Genomic DNA, 22,212 nt, shown 5'->3' with positions numbered 1-22,212 from the left:
TCATTTGCGTCGTGCTCTCTTCGCGCCAGGCATGTGGCCGCGTCGCCCACGCGTTCACGTCGTTGCCAGTTCTTCAAAAACTCCATTTTGTGCTTTCCTTCTATTTTTGTATGTTTCCTTTCCATCCTTTAAGTCATTCCTGCCTTTAGGATATCTGAAACTACTTAACACACAAATCTCGGCATCGAATGGTAATAAAGAGTAATTAAAATAATTATTTTTAAAGCATAGGAAACATGTATTTCACATATATCACATAATAAGGAAGGGAAAGTAAAACCATGCAATTAACATGAATAAGTGAGTGAAGGATTGAATAAATTACTTAAATTAGGCACAAAATATATCATAAAATATGGGTTTATCAAGTAGCCAATGTGAATTACAACAACGGTCCACCCTACCCTCCTCAAGGTCAAAACAATTACCATCAAGGTGGTAATCAACATCAAGGGTGGAGAGATAATGCACAAGGAAGCAATCAAAACCAAAGGTGGAACAACTCTTCTTCTCATCACAACAACAACCAATCTTCGTCCCAATATCACCATAACAACACCAACTACCAAGCCAACCAAGGTGATGAGCGGATATTTTATACACTTTTTGGGGTTAATTTCATATAGCTTTTAGTATGTTTTAGTTAGTTTTTAGTTTATTTTCATTAGTTTTTAGGAAAAATTCATATCTCTGGACTTTACTATGAGTTGTGTGTTTTTCTGTAATTTCAGGTATTTTTCTGGCTGAAATTGAGGGAGCTGAGCAAAAATCTGATTTAGGCTGAAAAAGGACTGCTGATGCTGTTGGATTCTGACCTCCCTGCACTCAAAGTGGATTTTCTGGATCTACAGAACTCGATATGGCGTGCTTCCAATTGCGTTGGAACGTATACATCCAGGGCTTTCCAGCAATATATAATAGTTCATACTTTGCTCAAGGATAGACGACGTAAACTGGCGTTCAATGCCAGTTCTCTGCCCAATTCTGGCGTCCAGCGCCAGAAAAGGATTAAAAGTTGGAGTTCTACGCCAGAAATGGATCCAAACCTGGCGTTGAACGCCCAAAATGGCCTTATGCACGTGAATTGCTTAAATCTCAGCCCTAGCACACACCAAGTGGGCCCCAGAAGTGGATCTCTATACTATCTGCTATAGTTTACTCATTTTCTGTAAACCTAGGCTACTAGTTAGTATTTAAACAACTTTTAGAGACTTATTTTGTATCTCATGACATTTTTAGATCTAAACTTTGTACTCTTTGACGGCATGAGCCTCTAAACTCCATTGTTGGGGGTGAGAAGCTCTGCTGTGTCTTGATGAATTAATGCAAGTATTTCTGTTTTCTATTCAAACATGCGTGTTCCTATCTAAGATATTCATTCGCACTTCAACCTGAATATGATGAACGTGACAATCATCATCATTTCCTATGAACGCGTGCCTGACAACCACTTCTGTTCTACTTTAGATTGAATGAGTATCTCTTAGATCTCTTAACCAGAATCTTCGTGGTATAAGCTAGATTGATGGCGGCATTCACGAGAGTCCGGAAAGTCTAAACCTTGTCTGTGGTATTCCGAGTAGGACTCTGGGATTGACTGACTGTGACGTGCTTCAAACTCGTGAGTGCTGGGCGTAGTGACAGACGCAAAAGGAGGGTGAATCCTATTCCAGCATGTTCAGGAACCTCAGATGATTAGCCGTGCTATGACAGAGCATTTGGATCATTTTCACAAGAGGAGGGGATGTAACCATTGACAACGGTGATGCCCCAACACACAGCTTGCCATAGAAGGACGTGCGTGCGTGAATCAGAGAATAGAGGAAAGTAGAGATTCAGAAGACAAAGCATCTCCAAAACTCCAACATATTCTCCACTACTGCATAACAAGTAACTTTTAACCCATGCTCTCTTGTTCATTCGCAATTCAACTGATAAATATAATTGACTTCCTGACTAAGAATTCCAAGGTAACCATAGATTGCTTCAAACCAACAATCTCCGTGGGATTCGACCCTTACTCACGTAAGGTATTACTTGGACGACCCAATGCACTTGCTGGTTAGTGGTACGAGTTGTGAAAAGTGTGATTCACAATTTGTGCACCAAGTTTTTGGCGCCGTTGCCGGGGATTGTTCGTGTTTGGACAACTAACGGTTTATTTTGTTGCTTAGATTAGGAAAAATTTCTCTTTTTGTTTAGAGTCTCGTATTATTGTCGTGTTAAAATTTTAGAATCCTTATTTTCTTATTAAAACCCTTTTTCAAAAATAATTTTTCTATTAAATCCTGTGCCAAACTTTAAGTTTGGTGTTTTCTTGTTGATTTCTCTGTGTTTTTCTAAAAATCTTAAGTTTGGTGTTCTTCCTTCGTGTTCTTGTGTTCTTGTGAATCTTCAAAGTGTTCTTGAGTTTTCCTTGTGTCTTGATCTTAAAATTGTTAAGTTTGGTGTTCCTTAGTGTTTTTTTCCCTTAAAATTTTTCGAAAACAAGGAGTATCAGATTTAAAAATTTTAAATCTTGTACTATCTTATTGTTTTTCTCTCTCCTCTTCAAATTCAAAAATATCTTTTCTCTCTGTTTTAAAAGCAAATTTTCGAAATCTATTTCTAAAATTCAGATTTTTATTTCAAAATTTAAAACCTTTTTCAAAAATCATCATATCCTTTTCAAAACTTCCTAACCACTTTCTCTCTGCTCATTTTTTTCGAAAATCTTCACTCATTTTTTTTATTTATTCTATTTTGATTTATTTTGTTTTCGAAATAAATAAATAAATAAATAAATAAATAAAAATAGTTTTTTTCTATCTTACATTATCTCCCTTTCTCCATCATGGACCTAAGCGGAAATGAACAGTCCAGGAGGACTCTGGGGTCATATTCTAACCCATCTACTGCTTCATATAGGAGTAGCATCTGCATACCCTCCATTGGAGTCAGTAGCTTTGAGTTGAATCCTCAGCTCATTATCATGGTGCAGCAAAATTGCCAGTATTCCGGTCTTCCACAGGAAGAACCTACAGAGTTTCTGGCACAGTTTCTACAAATTGCTGACACAGTACATGATAAAGAAATAGATCAGGATGTCTACAGACTATTACTATTTCTATTTGCTGTAAAAGATCAAGCTAAGAGGTGGTTGAATAACCAACCTAAGGCCAGCATAAGGACATGGAAACAGCTGACAGAAAAATTCCTGAATCAATACTTTCCCCCAAAACGGATGACACAGCTAAGGCTGGACATCCAAGGCTTTAAACAAGGAGGTAGTGAATCTCTTTATGATGCCTGGGAGAGATACAGAGAGATGCTACGAAAATGCCCCTCTGAAATGTTTTCAGAGTGGGTTCAGTTAGACATCTTCTATTATGGGCTTGCAGAAGGAGCTCAGATGTCTTTGGACTACTCAGCTGGTGGATCTATCCACATGAGAAAGACAATTGAAGAGGCTCAAGAGCTCATTGATACAGTTGCCAGGAATCAGCATCTGTATCTAAGCAGTGACCCTTCCATGAAAGAAGAGGTTAAAACAGCAACTGCTGAACTCAGTCCTGTAAAACAAGCTGCTGAATTCAATCAGCAATTGGACTTTCTAATAAAGCAGTTAGCCAAATTCAAAGATAGACTACAAGAGACAAGGATGGCTAATATATATATGGACGAACAGTTTAAGCAAACAAAGCAGCAGCTGTCAAGGCAAATAACAGAAGAATGCCAAGCAGTTCAACTAAGAAGTAGGAAAACATTAAATACCTCACCTCAAGGTAGCAAAAAGCTAAGAGATGAGCAAACCACCCAAAATTCACCTGAGGACAGTAAGAGCCCAGGGAAAAGTAATTCTGGAATTAAAACGCCAGAAAGTTGGTAGAAAGCTGGCGCTGAACGCCCAGACCATGCTCAGGACTGGCGTTCAACGCCAGAAACAAGGCAGGACTGGTGTTCAACGCCAGAAATAGGCAAGGATCTGGCGTTGAACGCCCAAAATGGGCAAGACCTGGCGCTGAACGCACAAAATAGGCATAGTTCTGGCATTCAGACGCCAGGAACAGACAATGAGTTGGCATCTCACGTCACTCCAGCTTCTAACTCTGGCACTCAATTGCCAGTGAGGGATCAGACACACACACGTGCTGATGACAACCCCTCTAAAAAGGCTTCTTCAACCACTTCTGTAGGCAATAAACCCACAGCAACTAAGGTTGAAGAATATAAAGCCAAGATACCTTATCCTCAAAAACTCCGGAAAGAAGAGCAGGATAAGCAATTTGCTCGCTTTGCGGATTACCTCAGGACTCTTGAAATAAAGATTCCATTTGCAGAAGCACTTGAGCAAATACCTTCTTATGCCAAGTTTATGAAGGAGATCTTGAGTCATAAAAAGGATTGGAGAGAAACAGAATGAGTTCTCCTCACTGAAGAATGCAGTGCAGTCATTCTGAAAAGCTTTCCTGAGAAGCTTAAAGACCCTGGGAGTTTTCTGATACCATGCATATTAGAAGGTAATTGCACCAAGACAGCTTTATGCGATCTTGGGGCAAGCATCAACCTAATACCTGCATCCACTATCAGAAAGCTTGGCTTAACTGAAGAAGTTAAACCAACCCGGATATGTCTCCAACTTGCTGATGGTTCCACTAAATACCCATCAGGCGTGATTGAAGACATGATTGTCAGAGTTGGGCCATTCGCCTTTCCCACTGACTTTGTTGTGCTGGAAATGGAGGAGCACAAGAGTGCTACTCTCATTCTAGGAAGATTCCTAGCAACTGGGCGATCCCTCATTGACGTCCAACAGGGGGAAATAACCCTGAGAGTCAATGATGATGAATTCAAGTTGAACGCTGTCAAAGCCATGCAGCATCCAGACACATCAAAAGACTGCATGAAAGTTGATCTTATTGACTCTTTGGTAGAAGAGATCAACATGGCTGAGAGTCTTGAATCAGAGTTGGAAAACATCTTTAAAGATGTTCAGCCTGATTTAGAGGATTCAGAGGACATGAAAGAGCCTTTGAAATTTCTTCTGGAAGAGGAAAAACCTCCTAAACCCGAGCTCAAGCCATTACCACCATCCTTGAAATATGCGTTTCTGGGAGAAGGTGACACTTTTCCAGTGATTATAAGCTCTGCTTTAAATTCATAGGAAGAGGAGGCACTTATTCAAGTGCTAAGGACACACAAGACAGCTCTTGGGTGGTCCATAGGTGACCTTAAGGGCATAAGCCCAGCTAGATGCATGCACAAAATCTTATTGGAGGATAATGCCAAACCAGTGGTTCAACCATAGAGGCGGCTAAATCCAGCCATGAAAGAAGTGGTGCAGAAAGAGGTCACCAAATTACTAGAGGCTGGGATTATTTATCCTATTTCTGATAGCCCCTGGGTGAGCCCTGTCCAGGTCGTCCCAAAAAAGGGAGGCATGACAGTGATTCATAATGAAAAAAATGAACTGGTTCCTACAAGAACAGTTATAGGGTGGCGCATGTGTATTGACTACAGAAGGCTCAATACAGCCACCAGAAAGGATCATTTTCCTTTACCATTCATAGACCAGATGCTAGAAAGACTAGCAGGTCATGATTATTACTGCTTTTTGGATGGCTACTCAGGCTATAACCAGATTGCAGTAGATCCCGAGGATCAGGAAAAAACAACATTCACATGCCCATCTGGAGTGTTTGCTTATAGAGTGATTGCTATTTTATACGCTTTTTGGGGTTAATTTCATATAGGTTTTAGTATGTTTTAGTTAGTTTTTTGTTTATTTTCATTCGTTTTTAGGAAAAATTCATATCTCTGGACTTTACTATGAGTTGTGTGTTTTTCTATAATTTCAGGTATTTTTTCTGGCTGAAATTGAGGGAGCTGAGCAAAAATCTGATTCAGGCTGAAAAAGGACTGCTGATGCTGTTGGATTCTGACCTCCCTGAACTCAAAGTGGATTTTCTGGAGCTACAGAACTCGAAATGGCGTGCTTCCAATTGCGTTGGAAAGTAGACATCCAGGGCTTTCCAGAAATATATAATAGTCCATATTTTGCTCAAGGATAAATGACGTAAACTGGCGTTCAACACCAGTTCTCTGCCCAATTCTGGCGTCCAGCGCCAGAAAAGGATTAAAAGTTGGAGTTCAACGCCAGAAATGGATCCAAACCTGGCGTTGAACGCCCAAAATGGCCTTATGCACGTGAATTGCTTAAATCTCAGCCCCAGCACACACCAAGTGGGCCCCAGAAGTGGATCTCTATACCATCTGCTATAGTTTACTCATTTTCTGTAAACCTAGGCTACTAGTTTAGTATTTAAACAACTTTTAGAGACTTATTTTGTATTTCATGACATTTTTAGATCTAAACTTTGTACTCTTTGACGGCATGAGCCTCTAAACTCCATTGTTGGGGGTGAGGAGCTCTGCTGTGTCTCGATGAATTAATGCAAGTATTTATGTTTTCTATTCAAACATGCGTGTTCCTATCTAAGATATTCATTCGCACTTCAACCTGAATGTGATGAACGTGACAATCATCATCATTCCCTATGAACGCGTGCCTGACAACCACTTCCGTTCTACTTTAGATTGAATGAGTATCTCTTAGATCTCTTAACCAGAATCTTTGTGGTATAAGCTAGATTGATGGCGGCATTCATGAGAGTCTGGAAAGTCTAAACCTTGTCTGTGGTATTCCGAGTAGGACTCTAGGATTTAATGAATGTGACGTGCTTCAAACTCGTGAGTGCTGGGCATAGTGACAGACGCAAAAGGAGGGTGAATCCTATTCCAGCATGATCGGGAACCTCAGATGATTGGCCGTGCTGTGACAGAGCATTTGGATCATTTTCACAAGAGGAGGGGATGCAACCATTGACAACGGTGATGCCCCAACACACAGCTTGCCATAAAAGAACGTGCGTGCGTGAATCAGAGAACAGAGGAAAGCAGAGATTCAGAAGACAAAGCATCTCCAAAACTCCAACATATTCTCCACTACTGCATAACAAGTAACTTTTAACCCATGCTCTCTTGTTCATTCGCAATTCAACTGATAAATATAATTGACTTCCTGACTAAGAATTGCAAGGTAACTATAGATTGCTTCAAACCAACAATCTCCATGGGATTCGACCCTTACTCACGTAAGGTATTACTTGGACGACCCAGTGCACTTGCTGGTTAGTGGTACGAGTTGTGAAAAGTATGATTCACAATTTGTGCACCACAAGGCCACTCCAACCAAAACCAAAACAACTACACCAAGTACCAAGCACCACACCATATACAACAAAACCAAAACCAAACCCCTCCATCTTCCAATAATCATGTTGATGAGCTTAGAGCCGCCATGGAAAAACGAGATGAGAGCAACAAGGCTCAATTCGAGGCCTTGAATACTCAATTGGCCAACCTCACCAACATGCTTTCAAAGATGAACATGTCAAGCCAACCACCAACCCCCAATAACAACACTAACCAACCCTGAAGTTCCTCTAACCTTCCATCCCAACCCCAACCAAATCCAAGAGGCGGTCTCAACGCCATCACTCTACGGTCGGGGACTACATTAAAGGAGATACCTCCAAAGGTCATGGGAGAAATTCATGAGAAAGAGGTAGTTGTTGAAGCTCCACATGAAGAAGAGGTGGTAGACAAAAGGCATGAGGAAGAAGGAGTAAACCTCAAGGAACACAAGAGGAAAGCTATAGCGGATGAGTCCATTCCTATTCCATTCCCTTCCATGGTGAAGAAGGCAAAGAAAACACCGGAGTTTGATTTGAACATGCTTCAAGTGTTCAAAAAGGTTGAGGTAACCATACCACTCCTTGATGTTATTCAACAAATTCCAAAGTATGCAAAATTTTTGAAAGACTTGTGTACACACAAGGATAGGATAGGAGAATTGGAGACATTATCCTTGGGTAGTTCAATTTCTTCCTTGATGGAACCTATTCCAAGAAAATGTGGTGACCCTGGACCGTGCTTAGTGTCTTGTTGTATTGGTGGACACACTTTTCATGATTGTATGTGTGACTTAGGAGCTTGTGTAAGCATCATGCCACTTTCTATCTATGTGCGGTTGAAGAAGTCGGCGGTGAGGTTTGCCTTAGCCGATAAAAGTGTGATCACAGTGATGGGGATAGCAGAAGATGTACTCGTGGCAATTAAGGACTTGGTTTTTCTGGTTGACTTTTACATCCTTGAAATGCCTCCAATAGAAAATAGAAGCTCATCCTCCATTCTACTTGGTAGACCCTTCCTCAAAACCTCCAAATTCAAGTTAGATGCCTTCACCGGTATATATTCCTTTGGGGTTGGAGACAAGATTATCAAGTTCAATTTAGAGGAAGCCATGAAACATCCTCCCGAAGAACATTCCGTGCTCCGATGTGATGTGATTAATGAAGTGGTAGCGGAAGTACAAGAAGAAGACCATGACAAGTTGTGCTACCCCATTGTTGAGGAGACGGATGACCAAGAAGATGAACATGAGGAAGTTGTCAAGAATGAGTCCCATGAGCTTGATGAAAAGGAACCTCATCTTGAGACAAAAAGTGAACTGAAGCCCATTCCATCTCATTTGAAGTATGCTTTCTTAGAGGATAACCAAAGGTTTTCGGTCATTATTGCTAGTGAGCTCTCAAGTGAAGAAGAGAGAAAGCTCCTAGATGTCCTAAGAAAGTACAAGAAAGCAATAGGATGGAGCCTAGCAGATATTGTGGGAATTGACCCCCGCAAGTGCATGCATAGGATATTTCTCCAAGATGGAGCTAAGCCGGTTAGGCAACCGCAAAGGAGGCTCAAACCAACCATCCTCGATGTAGTGAAGAAAGAGGTCACCCGATTACTGGATGCGGATATCATATACCTAATCTCCGATAGTGAGTGGGTGAGCCCGGTTCAGGTTGTCCCCAAGAAGTCGGGCATCACAACGGTCAAGAAGGACGACGATGAATTGGTCACTAAAAGAGTACAAAATGCGTGGCGAGTATGTATTGACTACAGAAGATTGAACGCCGCTACACGGAAGGACCATTACCCCTTACCCTTCATCGATCAGATGCTAGACTGCTTGGCAGGTAAATCTTACTACTGCTTTCTTGATGGATTTACTGGCTACTTTTAGATACATATTGCTCCAGAAGATCAGGAGAAGACCACGTTTACTTGTCCGTTTGGCACCTTTGCCTATAAAAGGATGCCATTTGGACTATGTAACGCACCCGCTACTTTTCAGCGGTGCATGACGGGTGTCTTCTCTGATCTAATAGAGAATTGTCTGGAAGTCTTTATGGACGACTTCAGCGTTTATGGTACTTCATTTGATTATTGTTTAGAGAGCTTGGCCAAGGTCCTAGCTAGATGTGTTGACACTAACCTTGTCTTAAATTTTGAAAAATGTCACTTTATGGTACAACAAGGTATAGTGTTAGGACATGTAGTATCTCATGAAGGCATTTCTGTAGACCCGGCGAAGGTCGATGTTATCACCACTTTGCCTTACCCCTCATCCGTAAGGGAGGTCTGCTCGTTTTTGGGACATGCAAGATTTTATAGGCGCTTTATCAAGGACTTTAGCAAGATTGCTTTGCCATTGTCGCGCCTACTCCAAAAAGATGTGGATTTTGAGTTTGATAGTGAATATGTAAAAGCTTTTGAAGAGCTAAGGAGAGTTCTTATGACGGCACCAATTGTGCGAGGCCCCAACTGGACGTTGCCATTTGAGATAATGTGCGATGCGTCAAACCATGCTGTAGGTGCCGTGCTTGCACAGCGCGATGGTAAACTCCCTTATGTCATTGCTTACTCTTCTAAGACACTAGATGCAGCACAATCCAACTATACCACTACTGAAAAAGAACTCCTAGCTATTGTTCATGCTTTGGATAAATTCAGATCTTATTTTCTAGGTTCAAAGATAGTGGTATACACGGATCATGCAGCTTTAAAGTACTTATTGACAAAGAATGAGTCAAAGCCTAGACTCATACGTTGGATCTTGCTTTTGCAAGAATTCGACATTGAGATTAGGGACCGGAGTGGATCTCAAAACCTGGTTGCGGATCATTTAAGTCACCTTGAGAATTTAAAAATTGATCTATTTCCGATCAATGACTTATTCCCATTGGCTAGTTTGCATGCTGTATCGGATAGCTTTCCTTGGTTTGCCCCAATGGCGAACTACTTGGTTGCGAAAATCTTCCCTCCCAACTTTTCGAAAAACCAAAGGGACAAGTTGAGGAGTGATTCCAAATACTATATTTGGGATGACCCTCACTTGTGGAAGAGGGGCGTGGACCAAGTAATTCGAAGATGTTCCCGGAGTCTGAATTCTAACCAATTCTTGAAGCTTGTCATTCGTCCGAATGTGGTGTCCACTTTGGCCCACAAAGGACCGCTAAAAAAGTGTTAGATTGTGGATTCTGGTGGCCAACCTTATTCAAGGATGCTAACCGGTTATGTGTGTCTTGCCATCAATGTCAGAAGTCAGGAAACACATCTCAAAAGGATGAAATGCCTCAACAACCTATATTGTTCTGTGAGATATTTGATGTATGGGGCATTGACTTTATGGGATCGTTTCCTAACTCTAGTGGGTATCTGTATATTCTGTTAGCTGTTGACTACGTGTCAAAGTGGGTAGAGGCCATACCTATCCGCTTTGACGACGCCAATGCCGTTGTGTCTTTCATTAGGAATCACATTGTATGCCGTTATGGGTCGCCACGAGCAATCGTGAGTGACCAAGGATCCCACTTTTGTAACAGGAATGTAGAAGCATTGCTCAAGCGCTATGGAGTATCACATAAGGTTGCTACTGCTTATCATCCGCAAACAAATGGACAAGCGGAAGTGTCCAACCGGGAAATCAAGAGAATCTTGGTGAAAGTGGTCAATCCGCAAAGAAAGGATTGGTGCCTCCGGTTAGGGGATGCACTATGGGCGTATAGAACGGCCTACAAGACTCCGATAGGGATGAGTCCTTTCTGGATCGTCTATGGTAAGGCATGCCACCTCCCGGTGGAAATTGAGCATCGAGCCTATTGGGCGGTAAAGCAGTGCAACATGAATTTAGCCAAGGCGGGTGAAGCTAGGAAGTTACAACTAGAGGAGCTTGAGTGTTTGAAGAACGAGTCATATGAGAATGCCCGAATCTACAAGGAAAAGACTAAAGCATTCCATGACCATTACATCCGGAAGAAGGACTTTCAAGAAGGTGATGAGGTCCTCCTCTACAACTCAAGGCTCCGATTTATGCCTGGCAAGCTCCGCTCTAGATGGGAAGGACCTTTCAAGGTGAAGGGGATGAAGCCCTATGGAGTGGTGGAATTGTTTGATCCCAAGAGTGAAGCAACTTTCAAAGTGAATGGACATAGAGTGAAGAAGTACCATGGGTACAAGCCCCCAAAAGAGCTAGAGGTGTACATATTGGAGGATGCACTAAGAAGAGAGGAAGCTTAACAAAAGGACTGTCCAACTTAAGGACGTTAAAGAAAAGTGCTTGGTGGGAGGCACCCCACCGTGGTAAGATCTTACTTGTTTATACCATCTTGTTTGCATTCTTTAGTTTCTTGTGAATTTTGTGATCTTTTGATGATTGATTGAATGCATAGGAATGCTAGCTTTGTTGATTTTGTTGGATAGGTATAATGTTCATATAGATAGGATGTGAAAAAGATAAAGAAAACAAAAAAATTTTCTTTGAAGAAGGGCACCGACGCGCCAGCGCACAGTGCGCGCGTGCGCCGTTAGCACAATTCAACTCTTGGGCCAAGTACCCGAGAGTCGTGCCCACTTCGTGCCCAACTCGCGCCAGGCACCCACGCGTTCGCGTACATGCTGCCTGTGCGCACCCTTGCAATTTAACCATCGACACGCCAGCGCACGATGCGCGCGCGCGCCGATGGAGATATGTGGATTCTCTGGTACAAAAACCAGAGAGCTGTGCCACAATTGGGCCAACCTTGTGCCAAAACTGACGCGTCTGCGCGTTGTGCGCGTCCACGCCAGTTGCAAAATACCTCAAGCACGTGTCCACGCAAGGTGCGCATCCGCGCGCCTGCCTCAATGATTCACTCTGGTACAAAAACCAGAGACTTGAGCCAACTTTGTGCCACTTCTGTGCCTGAGGCACAACTTCCCTCGCACGCACACGCCACTGACGCGCACGCGTCCTCTGCTAGCATCCTCACTGATGCGCCAGCGGACCTTGCGCACGCGCACCGGTTGCGCAAGTCAGTTTAATACCTTCGCGCCTTGCCCTATTTTTCTTTATCTCAACCCCTTTTCTTTCTTAGTTTCTTTTCTTTCTTCCTCCATCATTTCCCTCCTCTTCTTCTTCTTCCTTCATAATCCACCACCACTGTCTCCGGCCACTCACCGGCGACAACCACCTTTTTCGGTGGCACTACACTTCTCCTATTTTCTTTCTCATCTTCACAAAAGAAGATTCAACCTTGTTCCTTCATACTTTTCAAGGTTTCACTTCTTCTACTTCTTTTCTTTATTTTCTCTTGCATTATTTCTTCTAGTTAGATGCTTCTTATTGCTTTACTTAGTTTCTCTTTCACTTACATGATGACGTTTCTTACTTCTTGTTTGCTTACTTTTCCTTTTTCCTTATTTCTCCGTGGATGTTGAATTTGAGCTTAATTTGCATTAATAGATCTTTTGTCATTCTTTTTCTTATCTTTGCCATTGTGTGATGTTTATGTGATGATTGATGTTCAATTTTGGGCTTTGAATTGGTTTAGTATCTCATAATTGCTCATTGCTTGATTATTGTACGCCAAGTGTTCGAGAAAATGCACACATACCATTTTGGTTCATTTTAGTCGAAGATTTTTAAATTGGTGCTCCCTCCTCATTCACTTGCTTCCTCTTAAATACATTGAGTCTAATTTGTGTGCCTCAAGTTCATACTTGCCAATTAGATATTGATTGAACATGACTTGCTCTTTATTATGGATGCTTGAGATCACTCTTCTCATGCCATTGCATGCTTTACTTCCTCGTGCATCCCATGCCAAGTGTTATGACCCTTGCTTTTACATTCACCATGGGCACTACAAGTCACTTGCATGTTTTTGTCAAATTGATTATTGGGTTTAATGTTTTCCTTCCTTCCCTTCCTTTTTAGGATGGCCACCAAGAAAGGCAAGGAGATAGCTTCGAGGAAACCGGCCGCAAAAAGGGCACCCCAAAGGTCAAACTCTAAGGCGCGCTCTTCATTAGGAGCCAAACCCCTATCTAAGAAAGGGAAGACACTCGCTCCTATTGATGTGAATGAAAAGGGCAAACCGGCGAAAGATTCTTCAAGGTTCCCCAACCGCTTTTGTGAACTTATGTTCCCCTCCATAGCCGTAAAGAACTATCATCCTGAGCATCTACTCGCTCTGCCGGACAAGGTTGCTCCTTATATTTTGTCCCACATTAAACAGCGAGGATGGGAGTTTCTCTTGAGGAAACCAAGGGAAATCAACCTCTCTTGGGTGGAAGAATTCTACACTAACTACCATCTTCCCTCTCTTCAATCGGTATACATGCGCCGGAAGCAAGTCTCAGTTTTAGAAGAGGCTATTCAGCAAGTGCTTAATGTCCTACCAGTACCAAGTGACATGGATGGCTACCAAGACATCTTACGTCAGCGAGAGAAGTTTGGATTCAATTGGGACTTGATCCTCCGAGTCATTGCTGAACTAGAGGCATTTTAGATCCATGGTCGACTGCGGATGAGGCCCAAGAGCATTGACGCTCGCTTCCTCACTGTGGAAGCTAGAGCTTGGGCCCAGATCCTATCTCATTATGTCCTACCTAGCACCCACAAGTCGTCCCTCATGGCAGACCTCGCCTTGCTTGTTTGGTGTGTTCTCACGGAGAAGTCGGTGAACATCCCGCTTCTTGTCAAGCAAGCGATGGGTCAAGTTCACGACCGGGGTAATTTGCCATTTCCAGCATTGATATCTGACTTAGTTGCTGCTGCGGATGTTTCTTGGGAAGCCAAGGATAAAAAGATTGTAGTTCCAGCTAAGGGCGATGTAGTCCCAAGCGGAAAATACCTACACCTTCTCATGAACAAACCAAGCCTCGACATGGCCCCGCCACTTCTTTTTCCTTCTAGCTCATCATGACCACCACTGAGATCCACACATCAAAGGATAGAAGATTTTCACCGGAAGCTTGATAGATATGAGCGGCGCAACCACCGCCGATACACTTACATCAAGAAGCTTCTAGGTTGTGTTACCCCTAGCATGGAAGAACCCGAAATATTCACATCCACCTCAAACCCAAGTGATGGGAGCTCTGATGAAGGGGATGGTGAAGGTTCCGGTCCCGACCGTCCCTTGCGTATTATTCGTAGCACGGAGGACCGTGCTAATTTCTAAAGTGTGGGGAGGTCGTTCGACCGATCTCCATGGGTAACAATCTCTTCCCTTCAATACCCATGGATTTATCTTTTGCTTAGAAGTTAGTATATTGCATGTGTAGTTAGTTTTGCTTGTAAATACCCTTTGCATGATAGTTAGTTTCTATAGAGTTACTTGGTCAAAACGATGACTTCCTTTTCAAGAAACTGTATTTTGGGTGACCTACCAAAATTCTCAAAAAATTTTTGCAGTGAACTTGCTTTAAGAATGTATTTGGAACATAGTGATTGAGCTAAGAACACAAGCATGAAAGTTTTGAGCCTATTGCATGGTTACATCTTCTAACCATTATTTCCATTCTTGTGTGCATATCTCTCTCTATGATTGCGATCCTTGCTTTGTCTGATTCTATATGTTCATTTCTTTGTGTATGAATGCATTTACATGATTAAGGCCATCATTTCAATAGTCACTTTCCCAAACGGCCTTAACCCTTTCATCTACCATTGCTAACCCATTTTGAGCCTATGATGAACCCTCTTTGTTCTTGAAAAGAGCACGTCAACAACCCTAAGTGAAAAACCATGAATGTCCCTAAATTTGAATCCTTGATTAGCTTAGGTAAGTTAGGATGTGTATCATTCAAATAGGAGGGTATACTTGGGAAATTCGGGTAGATATATAGGTGTGTAATTGTAGTGTAATTGAAAATTCTAGAATTTGGGAACATACTCATGTATTGAATGATTAAACTGTATGCATTGAAACTTTTGTTCACAAAGAAACTCCAAGAAAAGGGGATAATAAAAAAAAGAGAAGAGAAAAGAAAAGAGAGAAAGCAATGAAAGGGGACAAAGATGCCCCAAGATAAAGCAACAAAAAAAAAATAATGCATATGGGTGTGAATTGAAAAGAATGCATAAGTATGCAAAAAGAGTAAAACTCAAGGGTAGCTAGGTAATGTATTGTAGTTGTATAGGTTGTTCTATGTGTCTAGTGGATCCTAGGTTGATCAAGGACTCAAATTCTAAGCCCACTTGGCCATATACATCCTTACCTTCACCCAAGCCCCATTACAACCCATGAATAAGAACTCATGATACTTGTAAGCATGCATTGAGTAATTGTTGATTGTTGATGAAAGACAAATCTTGGAAAGTATGATTAGGAGAAGATTGAGTGACGAACCCTATACACTTGAGCGAATAGAGCGGATACACTTCCGGTGAGGGTTCGATGCTCAATGCTTGTTCCCGGCTTTCACAAGCGTTTGCTTAGCAAGTCATATGCACTCCTTAGTGATATTCAATTTATTAGGATTCGTGAATTACATACTATTTTCACCCTACATGTTCAAACGTATTCTTGGAGGATAGATTCACTCTTGACCAAGTAGGTAGATGATTTTACATTAGTTGCATGCATCCACTTAGGTAGTTTGCATTTCATAAACCCTTTCTCATCATGATCTTTGGTCTTTTTATTTTAAGCATGAGGACATGCTTGGTTTAAGTGTGGGGAGATTTGATAAACCCCGATTTTGTGGTTTATCTTGTGCTTATTTTGGGGGATTTTATCAATATTTCTCACACTTATTCGCAAGAAATGCATGGTTTTGTGTTCACTTTCCAATATTGCTCCATGATGGAAAACATGCTTATTTTGCCTTAAAATTGCCATATTTTAATCCTCTTCTATTGCCATTCGATGTCGTGATGTATTTGTTGAGTAATTTCAGGAGTTATAGGATAGGAATGACTTAGAAGAGAGGGAGAAAGCATGTACGAAAAGGGAGGGACATGAAGAATTGAGATCTTGGAAAAAGCAGCATCGGCGCGCCCGCGCACTCCATGCGCACGCGAGGTTGGCTGGAAGCGGCGCGCAAGGATAGACGCATCCGTGTGGATCAGAAGATTCCGATCGACACGCACAAATGCTTGGCGCGCACGGGTGGATCGCAAAAGCAATCGGCGCGCAAGCACGCATGGCGCGCATGCACACATGGCGCGCACGCGTGGGAAGCTGCACGTGACCTCATTAAAGGAAATCGCGCCTAGCAATTTCTGAGGCTCATGAGGCCCAATTCCAAGCTGTTTTTGCATGGAAAAGACCCAAGGATGCTAGGGAAAAAGGGGGGATCAATCATTTTACACTAGGACATAATTTTTAGCTAGTTTTTGGTTCTTGGGTGATTCTAGAGAGAGAAACCCTTGTTCCTCTCTAGATCTAGTTTTAATTTGATCTTCCCTTGTTGATTTATGAATTGGATCTTGTTAATTGCTAGTTTTAATTGTTCAATTTAAATTTCTTGCTACAATTTTGCTTATATCTTGTGATAGTTTATGAATTCTTGTTACTTGTCATTTTATACCCATTTCATGAATGTTGTGATTCTTGACTTGTTGATGTTACATTGATGATTTCTATGTTTAGTCTTGTTGTTTTGATGATTGTATGTTGATAATTGTTAGTGGATATTTGTAGATTCCAATTTAATTGCTATTTTAAACATGTTTTTTATTAATGCTTAGCATGTGTTCGATGAATTGTTTGCTTTGATTATGGAGTAGTCTTCTTTACTCTTGGCCTAGGTTAAGGGAATTGGGTAAACTTGAGTCATTGGGTCTAATGGATTTGATGATTTGGGAGCCCTTGGTGGTCAATTTGATACACATTGACGCCAACCCACTACTAATCTAATTAGTAGGTAGGTTGGGACTTATGGGTTGATGTGATCAAAGCCATTTGACGTACTTCAAGTCTAGGAGTAGATATCACGTACTTAAGACTTTGAGGGTAGACTTAATGAGCTTGGTTCCTTATAATTGTCAAGATATGGTTGTTAGACAAGGATGGTGATCCCAATTCCCATGCCTAGCCAAGAGTTACTTTTATTATTCATATTTAAAAACCAACTTTCCAATTATTTGCTTTAGTTATAGTTACTTGTTTGGTTTATAATAGAATTAAGTGGAATGTTACTTATTCATCGGAATTTCTCATGTTTTGCTTACTCAATTGAATTAGTTTGTTGCAATTTAAGATTACTTGCTTGTTAAGATTCCCATTTATTTTCATGCTCATAACTCACAACCTCGGATTTCTAACTAATGTTGAAGCATATGTTTGCCCATTCCTTGTGAGACGATGGTGCACAAATTGTGAATCACACTTTTCACAACTCGTACCACTAACCAGCAAGTGCACTGGGTCGTCCAAGTAATACCTTACGTGAGTAAGGGTCGAATCCCACAGAGATTGTTGGCTTGAAGCAATCTATGGTTATCTTGTAACTCTTAGTCAGGATATCAATTATAATTATCAAGTTGAATTACGAAGAATAAAAGAGCAAGAAATAAATACTTGTTATGCAGTAATGGAGAATATGTTGGAGTTTTGGAGATGCTTTGTCTTCTGAATCTCTGCTTTCCTACTGTCATCTTCTTCACGCATGCAAGTTTCCTCCTATGGCAAGCTGTATGTTGGTGGATCACCGTTGTCAATGGCTACCATCCGTCCTCTCAGTGAAAATGGTCCAGGTGCGCTGTCACCGCCCGGCTAATCATCTGTCGGTTCTCACTCATGCTGGAATAGGATCCGTTGGTCCTTTTGCGTCTGTCACTACGCCTAACCTTTGTGAGTTTGAAGCTCGTCACAGTCATTCAATCCCTGAATCTTACTCAGAATACCACAGACAAGGTTTAGACTTTCCGGATTCTCAAGAATGCTGCAAATGGATTCTAGCTTATACCACGAAGATTCTAATTAAGAAATCCAAGAGATACTTATTCAATCTAATGTATAACGGAGGTGGTTGTCAGGCACGTGTTCATGGGTTGAGAATGGTGATGAGTGTCACGGATCATCACATTCATCATATTGAAGTGCGAATAAATATCTTAGATAGAAACAAGCGTGTTTGAATGGAAAACATAAGTAATTGTATTAATTCATCGAGACACAGCAGAGCTCCTCACCCCCAACAATGGAGTTTAGAGACTTATGCCATCAAGGAGTACAAAGTTTAGATCTAAAATGTCATCTGATACAAAATTATCCTTTAAAAGTTGTTTAAATAGTAAGCTAGTAATCTAGGTTTGCAGAGAATGAGTAAACTATGATAGATAGTGCAGAAATCCACTTCTGGGGCCCACTTGGTGTGTGCTGGGGCTGAGACTTAAGCTTTATACGTGCTTAGGCTGTTTCTGGAGTTAAACGCCAGGTTGTAACCTGTTTTGGGCGTTTAACTCTAACTTGTAACCTGTTTCTGGCATTTAACGCCAGACTACAACATGGAACTGGAGTTGAACGCCAGTTTACGTCATCTATCCTTGAGTAAATTATAGACTATTATATATTGCTAGAAATCTCTGGATGTCTACTTTCCAACGCAATTGGGAGCACGCCAATTGGACTTTTGTAGCTCCAGAAAATCCATTCCGAGTGCAGAGAGGTCAGAATCCAACAGCATCAGCAGTCCTTTTTCAGCCTGAATCAGATTTTTGCTCAGCTCCCTCAATTTCAGCCAGAAAATACCTAAAATTATAGAAAAACATACAAACTCATAGTAAAGTCCAGAAATATGAATTTTGCCTAGAAACTAATGAAAATATACTAAAAACTAACTAAAACAAAATAAAAACTACATGAAATTAACCCCAAAAAGCGTATAAAATATCCGCTCATCAGACGACCCGAGGTTTGAATACTTCGGTTATTTCTATTGGGGTTGAACTTGTGACAACCAAATCCCTCTTCTAAATTTGACACCCGAGGATTGTTGTTGGTAGAGCTATACTTGCAACGCAATTTTATTAAAGAAAATCTTTACCAATACACCCTTGGGGACAATCGGGTCAATTTCCCTGTTGATCTCAGGGTGTTCATTCCTTCCCAATTGGAAGCTAACCTCTGGAATGATTTGCCTCTCACTCACCCAACCATAAAATTGGTTTTGGTTGAATGAAGAGAGGAACTTGTGTTCATTGTGGCTTGAGGATCCTGAGGTTGGTTCCTTGGTCTTCCTCTTCTTTGATGATGCGGCTTTTGGTGGTGCCATTGCAATGAAGAAAAGGGTGTTTGAGGGTTAAAGAAAGTTGAAGAAAGTTGTAAGAGAGCAAGCAAAACACATTTTTTCTCCAACACCAAACTTAGGACTTAATTGTCCCTAATCAAGTAGAAGAATAAAGGTAGGGAAGAGTGGAAAGAAACGAGAAGAAAGAAGGAATTGTGGGGTCTTTTCGTGTGTGAAGTTGGGGTTTAAAGTGGGGGGAGAGGTGGGAAAAGTAAGGGGTTTTTATAGGGTTGGAAGGTATGGTCTAAATGGTGGGAAGTGAAAGCAATTCAATATTTTCCCACTTGGGGAGTGGCGCCTAGCGTGGGAAGAGGCGCCAATCCTTATCCCACTTTGCTTCCTGCATGTGTTGAGTTCCAAAGTGCAAGTACACTTTGACTCTCTTCTTGATGACCTATCAATCATATGGGCCCCATTCTCTCTCCTAAAAAATAAAACCGAAACCCCATCAGTAATGACAAAAGAATCTTTCACACACCTTTTATTATGAGCAAATGAAATTGCAACTGATGAGTGGCACTTGGGACACCAAAGTTAATCCCATTACATCTAATAAATTTGTTTCATCATTGGGTTTTTAATGTGTTCATAAGGGTGAATTAAATTTAATCCTTTCACATTCTTTTGCTTCCAACTCCTTCCGAACACATTTAAAACCAACTTTCATGCATTTACCAACTTATTAAATGTTTTCAACTTGGATGGTCTTGTGCCTGCTAGGTGATCTTCGTATGGTGGTGGCCACACCAAACTTAATCTCTGGGCTTACTTTCAAATTTAATTTATTCAAAGGGTTGTAAGCCTAGATAAAGTTGGTTGGTGGCCACACCAAACTTAGCTTTTTAGCTAGTTCTCAGCCCAATTACCCATCATCAGTAAATGTATTCACCAAATTGCACTTCCAGAGAAAAGAAAACAAATTGAAGATTCTCTAACTAACAAAACTGATATTTAAACTTCCTAATCTACCACATGCAATCTACCTTTAAAAAGCAATGAAACAACAACATTAAACTGAGATTTAAACTACCTAAATTGAAAAATTTTAAGCTACTCTTAAGAAAGCAGTAAATCAAAAGGATATAAAGTGTTGGGGTGCCTCCCAACTAGCGCTTCTTTAGCGTCATTAGCTTGACGTTCTTCCTTCTTTAGTTGAGATGGTAGCTCACTCTCTTCTCATCCAGTGAGTCTCTCAAGTAATGCTTGAGTCTATGGCCATTCACATGAGCTCTACATGACCATAAGGTGATACTTTGAGGACGGTGAAGGATCCAGACCATCGAGACTTAAGCTTCCCTGGGAAGAACTTGAGTCTTGAATTATATAGTAGCACTTTTTGTCCTTCTATGAACTCTCTCCTTGCTATCTTTTGATCATGCCACCTCTTTATGTTTTCCTTGTAAATATTTGCATTGTCATAGGCTTAATTTCTGAATTCATCCAGCTAATTGAGTTGCATTAGCCTCCTTTCTCCAGTGGCTTGATCAAAATTCAGCATTTTTAGAGCCCAAAATGCTCTATATTCAAGCTCAACTAGTAAATGACAAGCCTTGTCAAACACCAATTGGTATGGAGACATCCCAATGGGTGTTTTGAAGGCTATCCTGTAGGCCCATAAGGCAGCATCTAGCTTTTTAGACCAATCCTTTCTTGAGCTGCCAACAGTTTTTTCAAGAATTCTTTTGAGCTCTCTGTTTGAAATCTAAGCTTGCCCGTTGGTCTGTGGATGGTATGGAGTTGCCAATTTGTGCTTTACTCCATATTTAGATAGGAGTGCTTCAAGTTGCCTGTTGCAGAAGTGTGTTCCTCCATCACTAATGAGGGCTCTTGGGACTCTAAATCTGCTGAAGATATTCCTCCTCAAGAAGCTCATCACAACCTTGTTGTCATTTGTTGCCGTGGCTATGGCTTCTACCCACTTTGACACATAATCTACAGCCACCAATATATAATTGTTTGAGTAGGAGGATGGGAAATGTCCCATAAAGTCAATCCCCCACACAATTGTTACTCCATTATAAACCTCTGTGGCATCTCATCACACCTTGATACCAATTCGTTTGCATCCTTAAACATGGTTGGCCAATAGAACCCACATTGTAGCACCTTGGCTGCAGTTCTTTCCCCACTGAAGAAGCCTCCATATGCAGATCCATAGCACTGCCAAAGTACTTCCTGCCCTTCTTCATGGGAGATACACCTTCTCAAGATCCCATCAGCACACTTTTTAAACAAAAAGGGCTCATCCCAAATGTAGTGTTTAGCATCTTTGATTAGCTTTCTCCTCATGTGTTTGTTGATGTTGGTTGGTAGTTCTCCAATAGCCTTGAAATTGTCTATGTCCGCAAACCAAGGGGCTTATTGGATCATCATCAACTGCTCATTAGGAAAGCTCTCATTCACTGCAAATTGGTGTGCCTTATATTCTTTTTATGGGATCCTTGAAAGGTGGTCAGTGGTGCACGAAATTGTGATCATCAATGGCGCCAATAACTTGGTACGCACAATTGTAATCTCAACTATTTATCACAACTTCGTACAACTAACCAGCAAGTGCACTGGGTCGTCCAAGTAATAAACCTTACGTGAGTAAGGGTCGATCTCACAGAGATTGTCGGCCTGAAGCAAGCTATGGTCACCTTGTAAATCTCAGTCAGGCGGATTCAAATGGTTATGGTGAATTGATAATAAAAAGATAAATAAAACGTAAAATAAAGATAGAGGTACTTGTGTAATTCTTTGGTGAGAATTTCAGATAAGCGTATAGAGATGCTT

This window comes from Arachis ipaensis, chromosome B3 (genome assembly GCF_059453495.1).
Source record: "Arachis ipaensis isolate K30076 ecotype BB chromosome B3, ASM5945349v1, whole genome shotgun sequence".
NCBI lineage: Eukaryota > Viridiplantae > Streptophyta > Magnoliopsida > Fabales > Fabaceae > Arachis > Arachis ipaensis.
Note: the sequence above shows the minus strand (reverse complement) of the source record.